The sequence below is a fragment of the Bufo bufo genome, chromosome 5 (assembly GCF_905171765.1).
Source record: "Bufo bufo chromosome 5, aBufBuf1.1, whole genome shotgun sequence".
In the NCBI taxonomy this organism is placed as follows: domain Eukaryota; kingdom Metazoa; phylum Chordata; class Amphibia; order Anura; family Bufonidae; genus Bufo; species Bufo bufo.
Genome location: NC_053393.1, coordinates 160,335,339 through 160,356,029, shown reverse-complemented (window position 1 = coordinate 160,356,029; position 20,691 = coordinate 160,335,339).

Here is a 20,691-nt window from a genome sequence, read left to right as displayed (position 1 = left end):
TGTTTGGACAGGAATATGCCAATGTCTGGTATCCTAGCAACAGGAAAAACACTCACGCCCCCAGCCCCCTCTCTCCACCCATGTGATTTGCACACATTGCGCCCAAACTAAGTAGATAAAAACAACTGGAAACATTGTGTTTTTAATGTAATAAGTTTTATTGTCCTGAGGAAGGGGGATGTTTTGCCCCCGAAACGCGTAGACTTACTTTATTATTAATAAAAAGATTACCTTCATTGGTACCTTCTGAGCACCGAGTCCTTACTGCACCAGCGCCACCGCGAATGGTCCGACTTTTTCTTCACTTCTCTGCGTAAGAGGTAATATCTGAGAGACTCGAGTGCCCACTTGATGGCGAGGCACTCTCTCTCCACGATGCTATACCGGGTTTCTGCTGGGGTAAGCTTGCGGCTTAGGAAAACCACAGGGTGCTCTTCCCCGTTGAGCTCCTGGGAAAGCACAGCCCCTAGTCCTACTCCCGAGGCATCTGTTTGAACTACAAACTCCCGCTTGAAGTCGGGCGTCACCAAAACCGGGGACCCACATAGGGCCGACTTCAAACAGGAGAACGCCTCCTCCTCCTGCTCCCCCCAGCGAACCATCACCAACTTTCTACCCTTCAAGAGTCCGGTTAACGGGGCTGCCAAGGTGGCAAAATGGAGAATGAACCTCCTATAATACCCAATCAGGCCCAAAAATGACCGAACTTGCTTGGACGTACGAGGCCTAGGCCAATTCCGGATTGCTTCGACTTTATTCACTTGGGGTCTAATGACTCCGCGTCCAATCACATACCCCAAATAGCTTCCTCTAGCCCTACCGAGCATTTTCTTGGGGTTGGCGGTCAACCCTGCCTTCCTGAGAGAATCTATCACTGCCTGAAGTTTTGGCAAATGACTCTCCCAGTCCGGGCTGAACACGACTATATCATCCAGATACGCAGAGGTATACTGGTGATGGGGCTTGAGGACGAAATTCATCAGACACTGGAACGTAGCCGGAGCGCCATGCAACCCAAAAGGCAACACCCGATACTGAAAAAGCCCCTCCGGGGTGACAAAGGCCATCTTCTCCTTTGCCGCCTCCGTCAAAGGTACCTGCCAGCAGTGTTCCCTCTAAGCTGCGCGGGTGGGCGGCCGCGCAGCAATTATTGTGGCCCCGCTCACAATTTTATAATGCCCGCTCACTCAGCTGTGCCGGCCCCTAGCTGATTCCCCCGTCTGTTTTGCTGGCTGACGCCGCCCGCCGCACGGTCAGTTCATTTACAATACCTGGCTGTGGGCTGCCGGTGGGCGGTGGCTAGTATTCAAATAGGGGGGCGGAGTTTTGGACCCACCGGAGGCAGAGAGGGAGTGCGTGCTGTGCGGCGCAGGCTGAGGTCACGTCACGTCACGTCACGCTACGCTGCATCTGAGTACCCTGCGCGCCTGGCCGCCTGCTAGCTGGTGAGGTGAGGGCATATAAAAAAAGAAGTATGTACCCCCCCCTGTCCCACAGTGCTACGAATCCTCTGTTGTCCCCTGTATTACCCTGATACCCCTCAGTTATATAATATATCTGAGGGGTATCAGGGTAAATTATACAGGGGGTAATATAACTAGGGGTATCAGGGTACATGAGGGGTAATATAACTGAGGAGGGCTAGGCTACTATCAGACATTATACAGGGGTAATATAACTTATCTTACCCCTCACCCCTGTATTATGTCCCTGATAGCCCTCCTCACTTATATTACCCCTGTATAATGTACCCTGATAGATACCCCTTAGTTATATTACCCCTGTATAATGTACCCTGATACCCCTCAGTTATATAATATAACTGAGGGGTATCAGGTTAAAATATACAGGGCGGGGTAATATAACTAAGGGGTATCAGTGTACATTATTATACAGGGGTAATATAACTAAGGGGTATCAGGGGACATTATTATACAGGGGTAATATAACTTAGGAGGGCTATCAGGGGACATTATACAGAGGTAATATAACTTATATTACCCCTGTATAATGTCCTTGATAGCCCTCCTCAGTTATATTACCCCTGTATAGTGTACCCTGATACCCCTTAGTTATATTACCCCCTGTATAATGTACCCTGATACCCCTCAGTTATATAATATAACTGAGGGGTATCAGGTTAAAATATACAGGGCGGGGTAATATAACTAAGGGGTATCAGTGTACATTATTATACAGGGGTAATATAACTAAGGGGTATCAGGGGACATTATTATACAGGGGTAATATAACTTATATTACCCCTGTATAGTGTACCCTGATACCCCTTAGTTATATTACCCCCTGTATAATTTACCTGATACCCCTCAGTTATATTACCCCTGTATAATGTCCCCCATAACAGTGTGTGTTATCCACAGGTCCCCCATAACAATGTGTCATCCACAGATCTCCCATAACAATGTGTCATCCACAGATCCCCCAAATTATTTTAAAAACCTGCTGTTTCTCTAGATGACCTTATGTTTATGGTAGTGGTAATAGAGTCTCAATGGTCTATAAAAGCAGCTACACTATTTTTACAGACCTTTGAGACTCTATTAACACTACTATTAACTATTAACATAAGGTCATCTAGACTAGAAAAAGCAGGTTTTTAAAATTCTTATTTTTCCCATTTAGGTGTTAGAGCAATCTAATTAAAGTTATGTTTTAACACCTAAAGAGAAAGAAAAAATAAATAAAAACCTACGGTTTCTCTAGATGACCTTATGTTGATAGTAGTGTTAATAGAGTTTCAATGCTTTGTAAAAATAGTGTAGCTGCTTTTATAGACCCTTGAGACTCTATTACCACTACTATCAACATAAGGTCATCTAGAGAAACAGCAGCTTTTTTTAATTATTTTTTCCTTTAGGTATTAAAGCAATCAAATGAAAGTTATGTTTTAACATAAGGGTCAGAAACTGGGTTTTGTTTAGCCTCTTGGTTATTAGTTTTTCTATGTAAGTTCTCTGGAACAAAGATTTTTTTTCCCTGTATGGTTTATATATGGAGAGCAATGTCCAGTGATAACAGAGAGGACTATACTGTATATTGTACGGGATGGTGCAGGGGTTATACTGTATTGTATGGGATGGCGCAGAGGTTTGTATGCTCTTTGAAGTGACAATTATCTTAGGTTTTCCTATCGCCCACATTTGATGGCGCTGTGCCCAGCTCTGAGCCGACCCCGCTCAGCAGCTGCGAAGGCTTAGAGGGAACACTGCCTGCCAGTAGACTTTCGTGAGATCTAGGATCGAAAAATACCGCTCTATCAACTTGTCCACCTGAGGCATGGGATAGGCGTCAAATTTATCGATCTTACCTCCTGCGAAATGGCCTGTCGCCGAGCCTCCGGGCTCGTGACAATGTCATGCTCGATCAAGGTGGTACGTCCAGGAAGGTCAGAGAATACGTCCCTATTCCGACTAACGAATTATCTCACCTCTTGTGCCTGTTTGGGTGACAGTCCATCCCCTATCATCACCCCAGCAGGGTTCTCCGGAACCCCTGGTGACCCCGGGTCACTCCCTGCCATCCAGACAGAGTAGGTTAAATATCCACGGCACTCCAAAAAGTTTTTTTGCAAGAATAATTTCATTTAATTCTTAATAAACAGAATGCTGTTAATATACATCCAGTGCAAGTTCATTTACATATAGTAAGTATTTTATGCCATATCAGATAGAAAAATCCCGAACGTTTCGGTCAGTACGACCTTCTTCAGCGGGGTCTGAAGGCAGAGAGAATAGGCGTGCGCTGGATGTTCCAGACAGAGGGCGGACTGTCTCCAAACAAATTCTCTCTGTCTCTCCAAGGTTTTAGTAGATTCACATGGTATACCTGTTTGGGCTTCCGCCGTCCTGGTTGATATATCCTGTACTCAACTGGGCCTACTTTCTCCTTAACTTCATAGGGTCCGGGCCAAGAATTTACTCTCGACCGTGGGCATGAGTACAAGAACTCAGTCACCCGGGTGAAATGTCCTTACCCGGGCGGATCAGTTATATACCCGACTCTGGGCCAGTTCTGCCGCTTCCATGTGCTCAGGGACGATCGGCAACACGACCCCTATTCGGTGCTGCATTTTTCCTATGTGCTCTATCACACTTTTATGAGGCGTAGGCTGTTGCTCCCATGCCTCCTTAGCGATATCCAGTAGCCCACGGGATGTCGCCCATATAACAACTTGAAGGGCAAGAACCCCGTGGACGACTGGGGCACTTCCCGTACCGCAAACAAAACATAGGGTAACAGTAAGTCCCAATCTCTCCTGTCCTTAGCCACGACTCTTTTTAGCATGGACTTCAGGGTCTTATTAAACCGTTCTACTAACCCATCGGTTTGGGGATGGTATACGGATGTGTGAAGGTGTTTAAAATTTAATAGTTTACACTATTTCTTTGTTATTTTGGAGATAAAGGGTGTCCCCTGATCCGTCAGAATCTACTTTAGTATCCCCACCCGGGCGACCATACTCATGAGCTCTTTAGCTATTACCTTGGCCGACGTATGGCGCAATGGGACCGCCTCTGGATACCGCGTGGCATAGTATAACACTACCAGGATGTGTTGGTGACCTCGGGCTGATTTAATAATGGGGCCTACCAGATCCATAGCGATCCTTTCGAAGGGCACCTCTATAATAGGCATAGGCACCAGTGGACTGCAATACTGAGGTTGGGGGCTAGTCACCTGACTCACTGGACAGGACTGACAGAACCTCCGGACTTCCTCATATATTCCAGGCCAATAGAACCGTTGTAAAATTCGCTCCAGCGTTTTCTTAACGCCCAGATGCCCTCCCAACACCTGCACATGCGCTAAATCCAAGACCATTTGCCGGTAAGGCTGGGGCACCACCAGTTGTTCCACCACCTCCTGCCTCACCTTGTCTACCCTGTATAACAGGTCCTGGTTATAGGCCAGGTGAGGAAATACGATATTGGCACCGGGACGCTGGGCAACACCATTGATCACCGACACACCTTCTCTAGCCCGCAACAACGTCGGATCCTGGAGCTGTGCTGTCCCGAAGGTGTCTCGGGGTACCTCCAGATCCAGGATGGACGAACTTTCTACTGTCTCACCCACCAATCCTTCTAGGGGAAACCGGTCGCGGTTACACTCCACCTCCCCTATGGCTGGGGCCCCTGCCTCGGGCTCAGGACCCGGACATTTTTCTTCCCCACAGATAGGCAACCGATCCTCCACAAAGTCCAGAACAAGGGAAAGTCCCTCCCTAATATTGCGGCATAAGGGAGCCGTCTCCCCACTCCTATGACATGTGGTACTTAGTGGTGGGATACTCCCGGCGATCCCCATGTATACAGACAATGGTAAGGGTTCGCCTTTCTGGGAGTTTTTCAGTTACCAGCGGCTCATGGACCAGAGTTACCAGGCTCCCAGAGTCCAGCAGGGGCTGCACGGAGTGTCCATTAACAACGACATCACACACCGGAGGGGTGTCCGTGGCCAGCAGGGGGTCAGCTATATACACGGGTTGGGCATAAAAGGAGGACCGGCGAGCGAACCCGCAGTCCATGGGTTCGGATGCCCTAGGGCAGTTGGCTGCCACATGTCCCCAGTCCTGACAATGCCAACATCTGATCCCCGCAGCCTCGCTCCTCCCCAGGGTATTCCTCCCACGGATTGGAGATCCACTCCCCCCTTATGAGGTTGGATCCCTTTTTCAGGATACCGGGTCTGCAACGGGGACTGACGTCACTTCGGAAGTACCGCTGAGTCCCGCACCAAATCCTGAGTTGCCATATACCTCTCCACCATCAACAGAAAAGTCTCTCCAAAGTTGATTTGGTATAACCGCCCAGTACTATAGGTTTCACGCCACTTTGTGCTAGATTAGCAGTTCAAGTTCCTACCTGGTTCCAAATTGTCCCCCGCTAAGCCGTCCTTCCACGAGGAGCGAGTGATGCCGGCTGCTACGGCGTCTCACGTCGCAAGTCTCGGGTTGCTGACGTCACTGTATCGCGGGATCGCGGGATTCGGCAGGCAGGGATAATACTTCGTCAGTGGCCCCTGTAGTTGTATCCTGTATCCTGGAGCGGTATTTGTAATAGTGGGTTTCCTTATCGCATGGCCATGCAATATCTTTAGTCAAGGTCCAGTGGATTAGGTGGGCGCTTTTCTTCCTGTCACCAGACGCCTTTCGGGGCGTCTACACCCCTTCCTCAGTGGTAAAAGCGCAAGTCCTCCTTCTCCACCTTTTATAGTCCATTTGGTAATCTAGAAAATCTGGATTTTGGACATGTGTGCTCCATTGCGGTTTTCATGCGGTATCATTGCGGTTTTTTTCAACCTAGTTGCGTTTTTCCAAAAATTAGGTTGAGAACATTGTAGGATTGAACCATACCCAATTTATACGTTAAAATAACATTTTAATAAATATAAAAACACAATAATAAACCTAAAAATACAATATAAAAATATAAATAGACATACATCTCAATCATACAAATTTTCCCTATATTCAATCGGCTGAAGGGTATATATGTCAAAAAACATATAAATGTTCATGTCAGAGAATCTGGCAGTAATCTTGGACAACAATATCAGATGGTAAGGTTCAGATGTCCGGGGTGGTGGTCCATACTCCAAGGAGGGGCCCCAGATCCAAGAAATGGTAAACTCTGGGACCCCTCATCGGGGACGGGACCATCATCCTATAAAAAGCCGAAAATCTCCAAATCCGAATTTAGGCCTGCCGGTAATAGGCAGCCGAATTCATAGATGTGTTTAGATTCAGCTCTGGACATCTTCTTGATATAGTCCCCACCTCTCCAATGTTTATTAATTTTCTCTAATGCTGTGAAAAATAGTTTAGACGGGTCCCTGTTATGTACCTCATCATAATGTTTGGAGAGTGAGTGTTTTGCGTATCCCTTTTTGATATTTGTGATGTGTTCGCTGATTCTAGTCTTGAGTAACCTTTTAGTTCTACCAATATATTGGCGTTTACAAGGGCACTGTAGCAAATAAATAACTCCAGATGAATTACATGTAAGGCAGTCATTTATCTCCCAAGTGAAAGAATTGTGTGCTGAGTGTACTGTGTCTATCTTTCTTTCTTGGAGACTCATTTTACATCCTATACACCTCCCGCACTTGAAAAACCCTTTTAGATTCATAAAGGAGCCCAAATTTGATATGGATTTTTTCTCTTTCACTGACGGGGCTATTCTAAGTTTCAAATTCGGGGCCTTCGTATATATTATTTTGGGTGTATTGGGTAACTGTGAACCAATCACCCTATCACTCAATATGTGATACCAATGTTTGGTTATGATATTCTTAATCTTTTTGTAGTTACTATTAAAAGGTAGAATCATCTTAATATCCATCTTGGGATCCTCAGATGTCTCAGTTGGCCCTTTGGTTTCAAAAAACGACTTTCTTTCCAGTTCTCTCACTTTATTTAGGGATTCATCCAAAATGGTAGTTGGGTACTTCTTATCTAAGAATTGAAGTTTCATTTTGGCAGCTTCTTCTTCGAACCTGTCTGATTCCGTGCAATTTCTCTTTAACCTCCGGAATTGTCCTAGGGGGACATTTAATAACCACCTGGGTAGGTGGCAACTGCTGAAGAGGATGAAGCCATTCTTAGCAGTCGGTTTCTGGTATGTACTGCAAGAATAGCGATCATCCTCTTTTTTTATTAGCAGGTCTAGAAATTCAGTTTCCTCCTTGATATTAGGTGTAAAAACTAAATTTCGGTCATTCTTGTTAATTGTTTCCAGAAATTCCAACAGTTCTGTCTCCCCCTTCCTCCAGGTGAATATTATATCGTCAATGTAGCGCCGCCATAGGACCAGATCCGCCCCAAGTCTGGGCTCGATTGTGGTATATTCCCATTCTGCCAAAAATAAATTAGCATAACTTGGGGCGAATTTAGTCCCCATGGCGGTGCCACATTTCTGTAAGAAATATTCCCCTTCAAAATAAAAATAATTGTGTTCCAAGATATATTGGATCCCTTCCAATATAAGTTGGATTTGGGGGTCTTTAAATGTACCATTCTTTATTAACTGTCGTTTGACTGCCTCCAACCTCTGTTGATGATCTATAACCGTATATAGGGATTGGATGTCCAGAGTCCCCATGATCCAACCTGGTTCGATAGTCAGTCCTTCCAAAATTTGAATAACCTGAGTTGTGTCCCTCAGATAGGATTTTGTATTCTTTACTAACGGTTGGAGCTGGGTGTCTATATACTTTGATAAGTTAGAGGTGATAGATCCTATCCCGGACACTATAGGGCGTCCCGGAGGATCTATCAAACCTTTGTGTACCTTGGGCAGACAGTAGAAGGTAGGTAACCTTCTTTCTGTGCCCAAGATAAACTCAGATTCCTGTTTTAGAAGGACACGCCGTTCCAACCCTTTCCTACACAGGTCTTCCAGACCCGGACATCTGAACCTTACCATCTGATATTGTTGTCCAAGATTACTGCCAGATTCTCTGACATGAACATTTATATGTTTTTTGACATATATACCCTTCAGCCGATTGAATATAGGGAAAATTTGTATGATTGAGATGTATGTCTATTTATATTTTTATATTTTTATATTGTATTTTTAGGTTTATAATTGTGTTTTTATATTTATTAAAATGTTATTTTAACGTATAAATTGGGTATGGTTCAATCCTACAATGTTCTCAACCTAATTTTTGGAAAAACGCAACTAGGTTGAAAAAAACCGCAATGATACCGCATGAAAACCGCAATGGAGCACACATGTCCAAAATCCAGATTTTCTAGAATACCGAATGGACTATAAAAGGTGGAGAAGGAGGACTTGCGCTTTTACCACTGAGGAAGGGGTGTAGACGCCCCGAAACACGTCTGGTGACAGGAAGAAAAGCGCCCACCTAATCCACTGGACCTTGACTAAAGATATTGCATGGCCATGCGATAAGGAAACCCACTATTACAAATACCGCTCCAGGATACAGGATACAACTACAGGGGCCACTGACAAAGTATTATCCCTGCCTGCCGAATCCCGCGATCCCGCGATACAGTGACGTCAGCAACCCGAGACTTGCGACGTGAGACGCCGTAGCAGCCGGCATCACTCGCTCCTCGTGGAAGGACGGCTTAGCGGGGGACAATTTGGAACCAGGTAGGAACTTGAACTGCTAATCTAGCACAAAGTGGCGTGAAACCTATAGTACTGGGCGGTTATACCAAATCAACTTTGGAGAGACTTTTCTGTTGAAATATATGTTTACATGCACGAGGAGATTTAAATACCATTTGGAGTTATAGGTACTTTCTTTCGGGACATTCTAATTTCCAACTGCGGTTTGCGGTATTACCAATACCAACAGTGGTTCACCTACTGCAAAATTCTAGGCGGTGCAGAATACTAATAGCACAAGGATTGCACACTCACCATTTATCAGTGTAATTTTATGTGTTGGTACCAACTACCATTTTTATTAAGTTTTATTGTATTTGAGTGCATATATATGAATGATCTATTGGACACAACTGGTACTATTTAATAAATATATCCTATGGTCCAGATGGTGTGAGTGCTCACTCCTTTCTTTTCTATTATCTACTTTTTCTTTGGGTCCGGGCACCCAAGTTGTGAGTTAGCAGCACCCGTCCATAACCACCCAGGTGTGAGCCAACCACCAACCTATCTTTTCTTCCTGATATATGACATGTATAAAATTTTTTAAAAGAGAGTCGATAGAGTGGCTCACCCCCTATAACTGTGGATAGGTGCTTGAACCTGAGATTGAATCCCCCTATTCAATACATATACACTAAACTAATTTATATGGATAGGTAAGCACTCAAACCACCGTGGAGCAGGCACAATATTTAATATAGGGTATGGTACAATAAAATGGAATAAAATACAACTCTAAAATATAACACTAAAATGGAATAAAAAACTGAAACACACTGTAAAACTGGTTAGAAATAAGGTGCAAATTTGAATTCTCGTTACAACAAGTAACGTCCTTTTCAAAACATCTAATAAATAGCCGGCACCTGTATCCTTTTATGGAGCGTTACATCCGAAAAATCGAGAAAAAGATCGCGAAAAAATCGCAAGTGGCGATAGTCTTACACTGAGTTGGTATGAAGCGAGTCAAGGGTTGCTTACTTAGCACCCGCCTTACCTAATTGGCAAGGAATCTTCACACTGGCTAGTGTGTGTTCAGTTATACACCGGAGCGCACACCAGCCAGTGTGAAGACTACACATCATCAGGTGGGGTGAGTGCTCAGTGAGCAATCGATTATCCCCATAATATCATCACAGTGCGGCAACATAATCATTTGTGCCCCCTTTGGATGCAACGTTATATCCAAACGTAAAGGTTGCTGCCAACATAAGTAACAACCCACCCGAAAATATATCTGAACGCACACTAGCCAGTGTGAAGATTCCTTGCCAATTAGGTAAGGCGGGTGCTAAGTAAGCAACCATTGACTCGCTTCATACCAACTCAGTGTAAGAATATCGCCACTTTGCGATTTTTTCGCGATTTTTTTGGATGTAACGCTACATCAAAGGATACAGGTGCCGGCCATTTATTAGATGTTTTGAAAAGGACATTACTTGTTGTAACGAGAATTCAAATTTGCACCTTATTTCTAGCCAGTTTTACAGTGTCTTTCAGTTTTTTATTCCATTTTAGTGTTACATTTTTTTGAGTTGTATTTTATTCAATTTTATTGTACCATACCCTATATTAAATATTGTGCCTGCTCCACGGTGGTTTGAGTGCTTACCTATCCATATAAATTTGTTTACTGATATATGACCTGCAGTCCAACACAACTTTTGCCTCAGGCCTGCCTCACTGCAGGAATGCCCGCTCCAAGCCACCAATTGTGGGGATTTGCTCGTGGTAGGCTACGGTAGCGGCGGCAGTATTGAGGCAATCACAGACAGTCTTTGTGATACACCGTGACGTTATTCACACCAAAGGCATAACAGGCAATGTGCAGACCACACTGGTGCATATCCACATAGTGCATAGAACAAAAGTCCTTCCATAGCAAATAAACAGCAGGTTTGAGTCACCTTGTTTCTGGACAGCTGTCCTTCAGCTAGTAGCACCACAGGTCCCAGGGCTATCCTTCAGTTTGTGCTGTGCCCAGTCTCTCCTTGACCAGCACTGACTTTGTCAAAATCTCCAGCACAGCAAGACAGACCCCACCCCCCATCTTCAGCAGGCTGGGTTCTTCAAAGGCCCAGCTCCACCAAAAACCTGGGCTGGCCGTGGGGAACAGACACCCACCCTGCTCTTTACCTGTTCCCAGTAAGAACCAGCCCGGACACGCTGCGCCAGCAGCATTCGCCGCTGTAACCACAATGATCCGGTTCTTACTCCACCGAGGCCAGGACCTCTGGTGGCACGTATCGTCCGTCCATTATTATCCCGGGGACTCTCCTACAGTATATACAAATAAAGTAGCAGCAAACCACTAAAAGCACTAAGATACAAGTAAGATATCTATCTATCTATCTATCTATCTATCTATCTATCATCATACTGTAACTATTTATCTCTCATATCTATCCATCCCTACCTCTATGTCAGTGTGTCTATCTATCTATATGCAACGGGCACCTCCCACCAGGGCCCTCCTATAACGCGTCCCAGATGTAGGAAATGCCGGGTGCTTTAGTGCGGCCTAAATGTCTCTTTGTGTGTCACGGTGCTACTACGTGGATACTGCTGGACCCCAGGCTTTGGCTCCGAAGCAATGAAAAGGGGGAACAATTAAGGGATTGGAAAGAACTTGAGTCCAGACCTTCAGATGAAGTTTAATGGCAGCTTTACTTTGAATAAACGTTTCTTCAAACAGTTCACAGGATTTGTCTTGGTTCCAGCAGGATTTAGCATTAAACTGGCAGGCAAACTCAACTCTGCTCTATCCTTCTCTCACTCTGCTGTACTGACAAGCTGACTGGATAACTTGGCTTCTTCTTTATGCTGCACTTCACTTTTTAGTCGTTCTTATCGTCAGCCAAGAAACTTTACTTCTGGCTCCTGAGGATTTAGGCTTCTGCCTCCATGGCCAGCAGAGCTTAAGGTGCTCTGGCTGGCGTGGGCATGTCCAGCAAAGACATGCACCTGCACACCCTTCCTCTTGCAGGGGGTAAACTAAACTCTAACTCTAATTGGTCCCCACCCTTCTTACAGGAAGTAGGACTAGCCCACTTCTCTCCGGTAAGTTACATTCTATCTAAGATAGCTCTGCCAGAAATGCTGCCACCTGCTGGTGAACCAGGCACATGAAATGAACAGTTACATAACATTATTATAAATGCACAATGGTGAAGTTAACAAACAAAACCACCGCTATTGGTCTGACACTAACCCACATTGGATAGATCCCTCCAAGACTGTTGGAACAAAAAAATTGATGGTATGGTGTGGTATATGGGGTACAAAGATAGTGGGGCCATTCTTCATCAATGGAAACCTCAAGGCCACTGGATATGCGAAATTGCTACATGATGATGTGTTTCCCTCTTTATGCACTGAAGCTGGCACGTTCCCTGAGTTTTTCCAGCAAGATGGTGCACCACCACATTATGGGTGTCAGGTCCGAGCATTCCTAGATGAACAGTTTCCTGGAAAGTGGATTGGTCATCGTGGGCCAGTTGAATGGCCCCCAAGGTCTCCCGATCTGACCCCCTTAGACTTTTATCTTTGGGGTCATCTGAAGGCAATTGTCTATGCTGTGAAGATACGAGATGTGCAGCACCTGAAACTACGGATACTGGAATCCTGTGCTAACATTTCTCCTGCGGTGTTGCTATCAGTGTGTGAAGAGTGGGTGAAGAGGGTTGCATTGACAATCCAACACAATGGGCAGCACATTGAACACATTTTATAAGTGGTCAGAAACTTGTAAATAACTCATGAAAGAATAAAGTTACGTTAAAACCAAGCACACCATTGTTTTTCTTGTGAAATTCCCAATAGGTTTGATGTGTCACATGACCCTCTTCCTATTGAAAAAACAAAAGTTGGATTCAAAATGGCCGCCATGGTCACCACCCATCTTGAAAAGTTTCCCCCCTCACATATACTAATGTGCCACAAGCAGGAAGTTAATATCACCAACCATTCCCATTTTATTAAGGTGTATCCATATAAATGGCCCACCCTGTAGATGATAGTAGTAGATCCTCCATCTTGGCCAACTCTCATGGGTTCTCTAATTGTATTAGAATTCAGGAAAATTCCTTTAAAACGACATCTAGGTGGTATAGAACCCCAGAATTCCTCCACCGAATAAACTTGTCTCCCTCAGACAAATGTTGGCGATGCTCATCAGGTATTGGTAACATCTCACACATTTGGTGGTTTTGCCCCAAAATGAGAGAGTTCTGGTCAGGGATTGAATGTATAATTAATAAAATATGCCCTAGTAGGGTAAAGCTCTCTGCCCCATTAGTACTGCTTTGGTTACCAGAAGCAGACTTTAGACCAAGTAAATCAAATTTGGCCACCCATATGATCACTGCAGCAAAACTACTCATTCCGCTACAATGTAAAGAGACGAACCCCTGACTCTATCAATGTGGTATGAAAAGATGACACACCTGTGTCGCATGGAAGAGTTAATTGGTTGGGAGAACAAAACTAGGAAGGCTTTCCTAAACGTATGGCAACCATGGTTAACACATATAAAGGAGAAGATGGAACTAGACGCAAAGGGATGAGTCCTGATACGAATAAGGGATGTTCAAAGATTTATTTGCTTATATAGGGATTACAAACATATTTCAAATGCATATGAGAACTTGGTCGACACCCGAACCCCATTGAAGTCAATGGGGACCTGAACTTTTGAACACTAAAATGGCTGTAAAAATGACATGGAAAGGGCTAGAGGGCTGCAAATGGTGTTAAAATGTGGTTAAGAGCATGGCAAGTGCTCGTCAAACAAATGTGGATAGGGAAATGACTTTAAATAACATAAAATACATAAAAATAAGAAAAGAATAATCTTGATCTAGGAGGACCAGGTCCATATGGAGTAGGAGGTTCAGGAGGCGGTGAATGTGGCAGTGTAGGTGGAAGCGGCGGTGGAGGAGGAGGAAGCCTACACTGCTATTTAGTTTTAAATTTTATTTTTAAAATTAGGGTACACCCCAAAACATTGGAAAATATAACCTGTGATAACCCCCTCCAGTCATGCTAAACACACGTTCAGACAATACACTGGCTGCAGGGCAGGCCAGCACCTCCAAGGCGTAAAGGGAAAGCTCAGGCCATGTGCCCAATTTGGAGACCCAGAAGTTGCAGGGGCTGACCCCTGTCAGTCAGTTCGTGTAGGCATGTGCACACTTACTGCCCCACCATGTCGCACGTCACCGTGATGTTCACGATCCAATTTGATATCTGCTCTATCAACTTTCGATATTCTTTTATGCGCCTACCATTGTGATCACAGGTGGCAGGGAATCAGGGTTCCAGGCCAGAGAGGGAGTGTAAGAAAGAGAGACCACATCCAAGGAAAGATTCATTTTTTCAAATTTAAAATTAGAGTTGAAATATGGGAGAAATTATTAAAGCATAAAAGTGTGACAACTTTTCAAAGTTTAAGCATTGAATGTAAGGATGTTGTGTGCATTAATTACTGAATAATTTATTAAATTTTATTCCCTGTCACCTATGCATAGCAGGTGTTTATTCCACGTCTAAAATTGTATGTCAACCCAAGAATGTAACAGAAAAATTATTGAAATTTATTAAGCTGTCAACTAGGTAGAGGAGGGGTACATCACACCCAAAAATTAGTGAATTTCACCAGAATATATAACTGACAATTGTTTTTTATTTTTTTTTACGGCTCCACTAGGTATAGAAGTGGTACTATACACCCAAAAATTGGTTAATTTCACCCGAAAAAGTAAATGACAATTTATTTATTTTTTAACCGGCCTACTAGGTATAACAGTGGTACTATACACCCAAAAATTTGTTAATTTCACCATAAAATGTAACTGACAATTTTTTTTTTTTTTTTTTTACTGGTCTACTAGGTATAGCAGTGGTTCTATACACACCAAAATTGGTGAATTTCCCCCAAAAATGTAAATGACAATTATTTTTTTAGTTTTTTTTAACCTGTCTACTAGGTATAGCAGTGGTACTATACACCCAAAAATTGGTTAATTTCACCAGAAAATGTTAATGACAAAGTAGTGAAATGATATAAAATAAAACACGTAAAAAAATAAATAAATGGATTTATGAGGTGGAGTTCCATATGGAGTAGGAGTTTGAGGAGGCGGTGGACGTAGAGGAGTAGGTGGAAGCGGCGGTGGAGGAGGACGAGATAGCCAACACAGGTTTTTGGTTTTAATTTAATTTTGTAAAATTAAGGTACACTCCAAAAGAGTGTGAAATATCCAAAATACAAACATGAGCAATTGCGCTGCAGTATAACAATGGCTGCTTAGTGCCGGTATACATGTCTATTCTGCACAAGGTACTTGTACTCGCGCATCTTACGATCACGCTCCAGTGACGGAATTAAGGACGGTACGTTGTCCTTGTAACAGGGATCCAGCAGCGTGGCCACCCAGTAATTAGCACAAGTTAGAATGTGGGCAACTCGGCTGTCGTTGCGGAGACACTGCAGCATGTAATCGCTCATGTGTGCCAGGCTGCCCAGAGGCAACGAAAAGCTGTCCTCTGTGGGAGGTGTATCGTCTGTGTCCTCTGTATCCCCCCATCCATGCACCAGTGATGGCCATGAGCTGATCTGGGTGCCACCCTGCTGTGAACATGGTTCCTCCTCCTGCATCTCCTCCTCCTCATCCTCCACCTCCTCATCCTCCAGAAATGTGCCCTGGCTGGACAATTGTGTACATTGGGTTTGTGGGTGCAGGAACCCACCCTCGGAGCCACTTGGGAATGACTGGCCGGAAACCCTACAAAATGATCCCTCTTCCTCCTCCTCCTCCTCCTGTGCCACATCCTCTTCCATCATCGCCAGGAGCGTTTTTTCAAGGAGGCATAGAAGTGGGATAGTAAAGCTGAGAACGGCGTTATCGGCACTGGCCATGTTGGTGGAGTACTCGAAACAGCGCAACAAGGAACACAGGTCGCGCATGGAGGCCCAGTCATTGGTGGTGAAGTGGTGCTGTTCTGCCGAGCGACTCACCCGTGCGTGCTGCAGCTGAAAGTCCACTATCGCCTGCTGCTGCTCGCACAGTCTGGCCAGCATGTGCAAGGTGGAGTTCCACCTTGTGGGCACGTCGCATATGAGGCGGTGAGCGGGAAGGCCGAAGTTACGCTGCAGCGCTGACAGGCAGCAGCAGGGTAAGAACGCCGAAAGCGTGCACAGACTGACCGCACTTTATGCAGCAGCTCTGACATATCGGGGTCATTTTTAAGGAATCTCTGCACCACCAAATTCAGCACATGCGCCAGGCAAGGGATGTGCGTAAAACCGGCTAGTCCCAGAGCTGCTACGAGATTTCGCCCATTATCGCACACCACCAGGCCGGGCTTGAGGCTCACTGGCACAAACCACTCATCGGTCTGTTGTTCAAGGCCCGTCCACAGCTCTTGCGCGGTGTGGGGTTTGTCCCCCAAACAGATAAGTTTTAAAACTGCCTGCTGTCGTTTACCCCTGGCTGTTCTGAAGTTGGTGGTGAAGGTGTTACGCTGACCGGATGAGGAGCTGGTAGAGGATGAGGAAGCAGAGTAGGAGGAAGCAACAGGAGGCTAACTGAAGCGCCCTGCAATCCTCGGTGGTGGAAGGACATGTGCCAAACTGCTATCCGCCTCAGGCCCAGCCGCTACTGCATTTACCCAGTGTGCTGTTATGGAGATATAATGGCCCTGACCGTGCTTACTGGTCCACGTATCCGTAGTCAGGTGCACCTTGCCACAGATGGCGTTGCGCAGTGCACACCTGATTTTGTCCCCTACTTGGTTGTGAAGGGAAGGGATGGCTCGCCTTGAAAAGTAGTGGCGGCTGGGCACGACGTACTGTGTGACAGCCACCGCCATAAGGCCTTTAAAACTATCTGTCTCCACCAGACAGAATGACAGAATTTCAAAGGCAAGTAATTTAGAAATGCTGGCATTCAGGGCTAGGGATCGCGGGTAGGTAGGGGGGTGCTTCCTCTTCCTCTCCAGCGTTTGGGCTATGGAGAGCTGAACGCTTCTGTGGGACATTGTGGAGATGCTTGGTGACCCAGGTGTTGGTGTTGCTGGCAGATCCTGTTTGCGGGGTGCCAGGTGAAACTGTCACTCCAGAGGTGGATGAAGAGGCCGCGACTGCAGCAGAAGAGGAAGCAGGAGGAGACAGAGACCTTTCTTGGTTTTTGTCAGAGGTCGATTGTTGGAAATGTGTTTCTGCCGCCTGTATTTGTAATGTATTAAACGTTAGTTATCATTGGTGGCGCAGTGTGCCCTCCCCTCCTCTTTGCTCCCTTTGGTGGCAGCGGCACAGGGGGGGAGCGAGCGACTGTTTCCTTCTCCCTGTGCTGCTTAGGGAACATGGCCGTGCTGAGAGCAGCGCGATCCATGTTCTCTGATACTGGGATGTGCACTAGCACAGCCTAGTATCGATAAAAGGCAAATCCCGGTATCGTATTGATACTGGGACAAAAGTATCGATTGGTTATCGAAAATTCGATACCCGAAACAACCCTACTCTAATCCTAGCTCTAGGTTGGTTATACAGCAGCTGCACCCATCTTATGAAACCTTATGAATCCCATTTTAGACAATACTGCCCAAAGGTAATCCCACTCGATGCTATCAAAAGCCTTGGCAGCATCGATTGAGATCACAGATACCACTATCCCCCCCCCCCCCCTTCATCCAACTGGAGATTCAGAAACAGGTGTCTAAGATTTAGGGATGTGGATTTTCCAGGCATGAAGCCAGATTGGTCTTCATGGATAATAGTATTGATAACATTTAATAATCTATTGTCTAGAACTTTGGCCAATACTTTTACGTCTGCTGTTAACAGTGAAATAGGACAATAAGACTCCACTTGTGTAGGATCCTTGCCTGGTTTTGGAAGCACTACCACAATCGCCTCTCTCATCGAACTAGGTAAAATACCTGCCCGATATGAGTCCATAAAAACATTACGCAGGTGCGGAAGAAGCAGCTCCTGGTGTTTCTTGTAAAATTCCACCAGCAAGCCATCCCCCCAGGTGCCTTTTCATTAGGAAAAGATCTCAACGTCAGCTCAAGTTCCTCCAGCTGGATGTCACCATCTATCATCTCCCTATCCTCCATAGATAAAATGGGCAAGGAAATATCCATTAGATACCTCTATATATCGGACCAATTGTAATTTTCGACCAATAGATATCCTTGAAGTGAGCATGGAATACCCCCAAAATATCTTTATCCTCACTAATGAGGTTCCCATGTATATCCCTAATGGAGGCTACACAAGTGGGACCAGATTGTGCTTTAATAACCGTGGCTAATAAATGACCAGCACTCTCACCTTCCATAAAGTATCTCTGAGTCCTAATAAAACTTTTATTCACGGCTGTTTCTATTAGATGTTCCTTCAACAGCCCCTGCGCCTCCTTCCAATTAGCTGCATTTTACTGCGTTGGATTTAATATATATTTGGATTCAGTGGCCAAAACTCTATTAGACAACTCTACAGAGAGAGCCCTACGTTTTGTCTTGTGGACGCTAATGCCCTTAATATAAACACCTCTTATATAAGCCTTCATTGTATCCCATATTATTGGTATAGTGGTAGTTCCAATATTGGTGCTAAAAAATTCTCCCAGTGCATTAGGAATGGTACCGCCAAGTATCCACTAGCTGGAGCCAGAATGGATTCAAATGCCAAATAGGTCTTGCATTTTGCCCCAACTTTCCTAACTTTAATTGCGCCAGGATGGGAGAGTGGTCAAATACAATCCGAGGCAGGTAAAAGATCTATTGGACAAATTCTAATAAGGACAGGGAACCAAGCACCAGGTCAATTCTAGATAGGGATTATGTGAAGAATAGTAGCAAGAATATTGTCTGTCTTCCCGATGCTTGGCCCTCCATAGATCACACATATCCACCTCTGATATCAATCTAGCCAATGCTGAGGGTGAGGGGCCTAGTACATTAGCATTTGGAGTGAACCTGTCCAAAGACTTATTTATGTGCATATTAAAGTCTCCCACCATTAGTACAGGGACACCTGGAAGCTTGGCTGTAAACATTGGTATTTTTGTCATAACTTCACTGGAGTATGGTGGGGGAATGTATACTGCCACCAGAATCAATCTAAAATGAAAAATAGAACAGTCTACACATATAAATCTTCCATTCTTGTCAATGCACGTGTCTCTGGCTTCAAAAGTAACAGATCTATGTATTAAAATACTAACACCACACGCATGAGTAGAATAAGTAGAATGAAATTCATGCGCCATCCATGCTCTGTGTATCAGATGAGTTTTGTCAGCTGTAAGATGCGTTTCAGATAGGCAAAGAATTGCCGGCTGATATGTTTGCAGAGCATGGAAGATTGCATGACGCTTCGAAGTCTGGCCCATTCCCCTCACATTCCAGGCAATGATCCTAAGGGTACCCATCATCAAACCAAATCCAGAAAAGAAGGTGCCTGCTGCCGCTTACCACCGTGTAGCATAATAATAAGCATACATTCTGTCTCAACTTCCATCCCATACCTGCCCCTCCCCCCCCCCCCCACATTAACTAAAACATAAGTTAGACATATCCCTCAACTGCGAGGGAACTGAGGTACAAAAAAAATACCTAAATCTGTAATGTAAGAGCAGATCACTAGTATGAACAATGTAACTATCTCAGTAGAACTACTCGGCTATAAAACCGGCCTCCCTAAATATTTTAACCCGCTACAGTGCAGGACAACCCCACACCGTTCAAAATAAGAATGGAGGGGGAGCCCCCAGACGAGAGGACACCCCCGACCTAACTTCCCCCCGCATATAACAAACTGAACTCAGCAACAGTATATATTCTAAAGGAAGACTATAGGGCTCCATAGTCCTCACTGAATTAGACATCCGTCAGTTACTTTTAAAGATACGGCATATTTTCAGGTGTTGCCACGTAGGTCTTCCTCATACATATCCAACCATTGGCACGCCGCCTCCGGAGTATCAAACATGTGCGTCTTCTCTTTCGCCACCACTCTCAGTCTAGCAGAATAGATCATTGAGTAGGGAAATTGTAAAACTCTCAATCTTTTCTTGACGTCTAGTAAGCGTGCTCTCTTCTTTTGGACTTCTGCAGAGAAGTCAGGGAACAGCGAGATAAGATTTCCATTTATAGTAAGATCCGCACTGTCTCTTGCTCCTCTTAAGATGGCATCACGATCTCTAAAATGCAAGATTTTAATCAGAATAGGCCTCGGCAGCGCCCCCGGTGGTGGTAGGCGGAATGGTACACTATGAGCCCACTCAATAGCAAAAAAACTGAGAAAGATTATCTCTCCAAATTTTGTCAGCAAGCCATTTCTCAAAGAGCAACACAGCATCCGCTCCTTCTGTACGCTCAGGCACCCCAATTATTTGTACATTATTGCATCGTAACCTGTTTTCAAGGTCATCCGATTTAGAAATGAGCAGTGTGACATTATGTATTACACGCTGCAAATCCCTTTTTACTGGCGGCATTTGATCCTTCATAG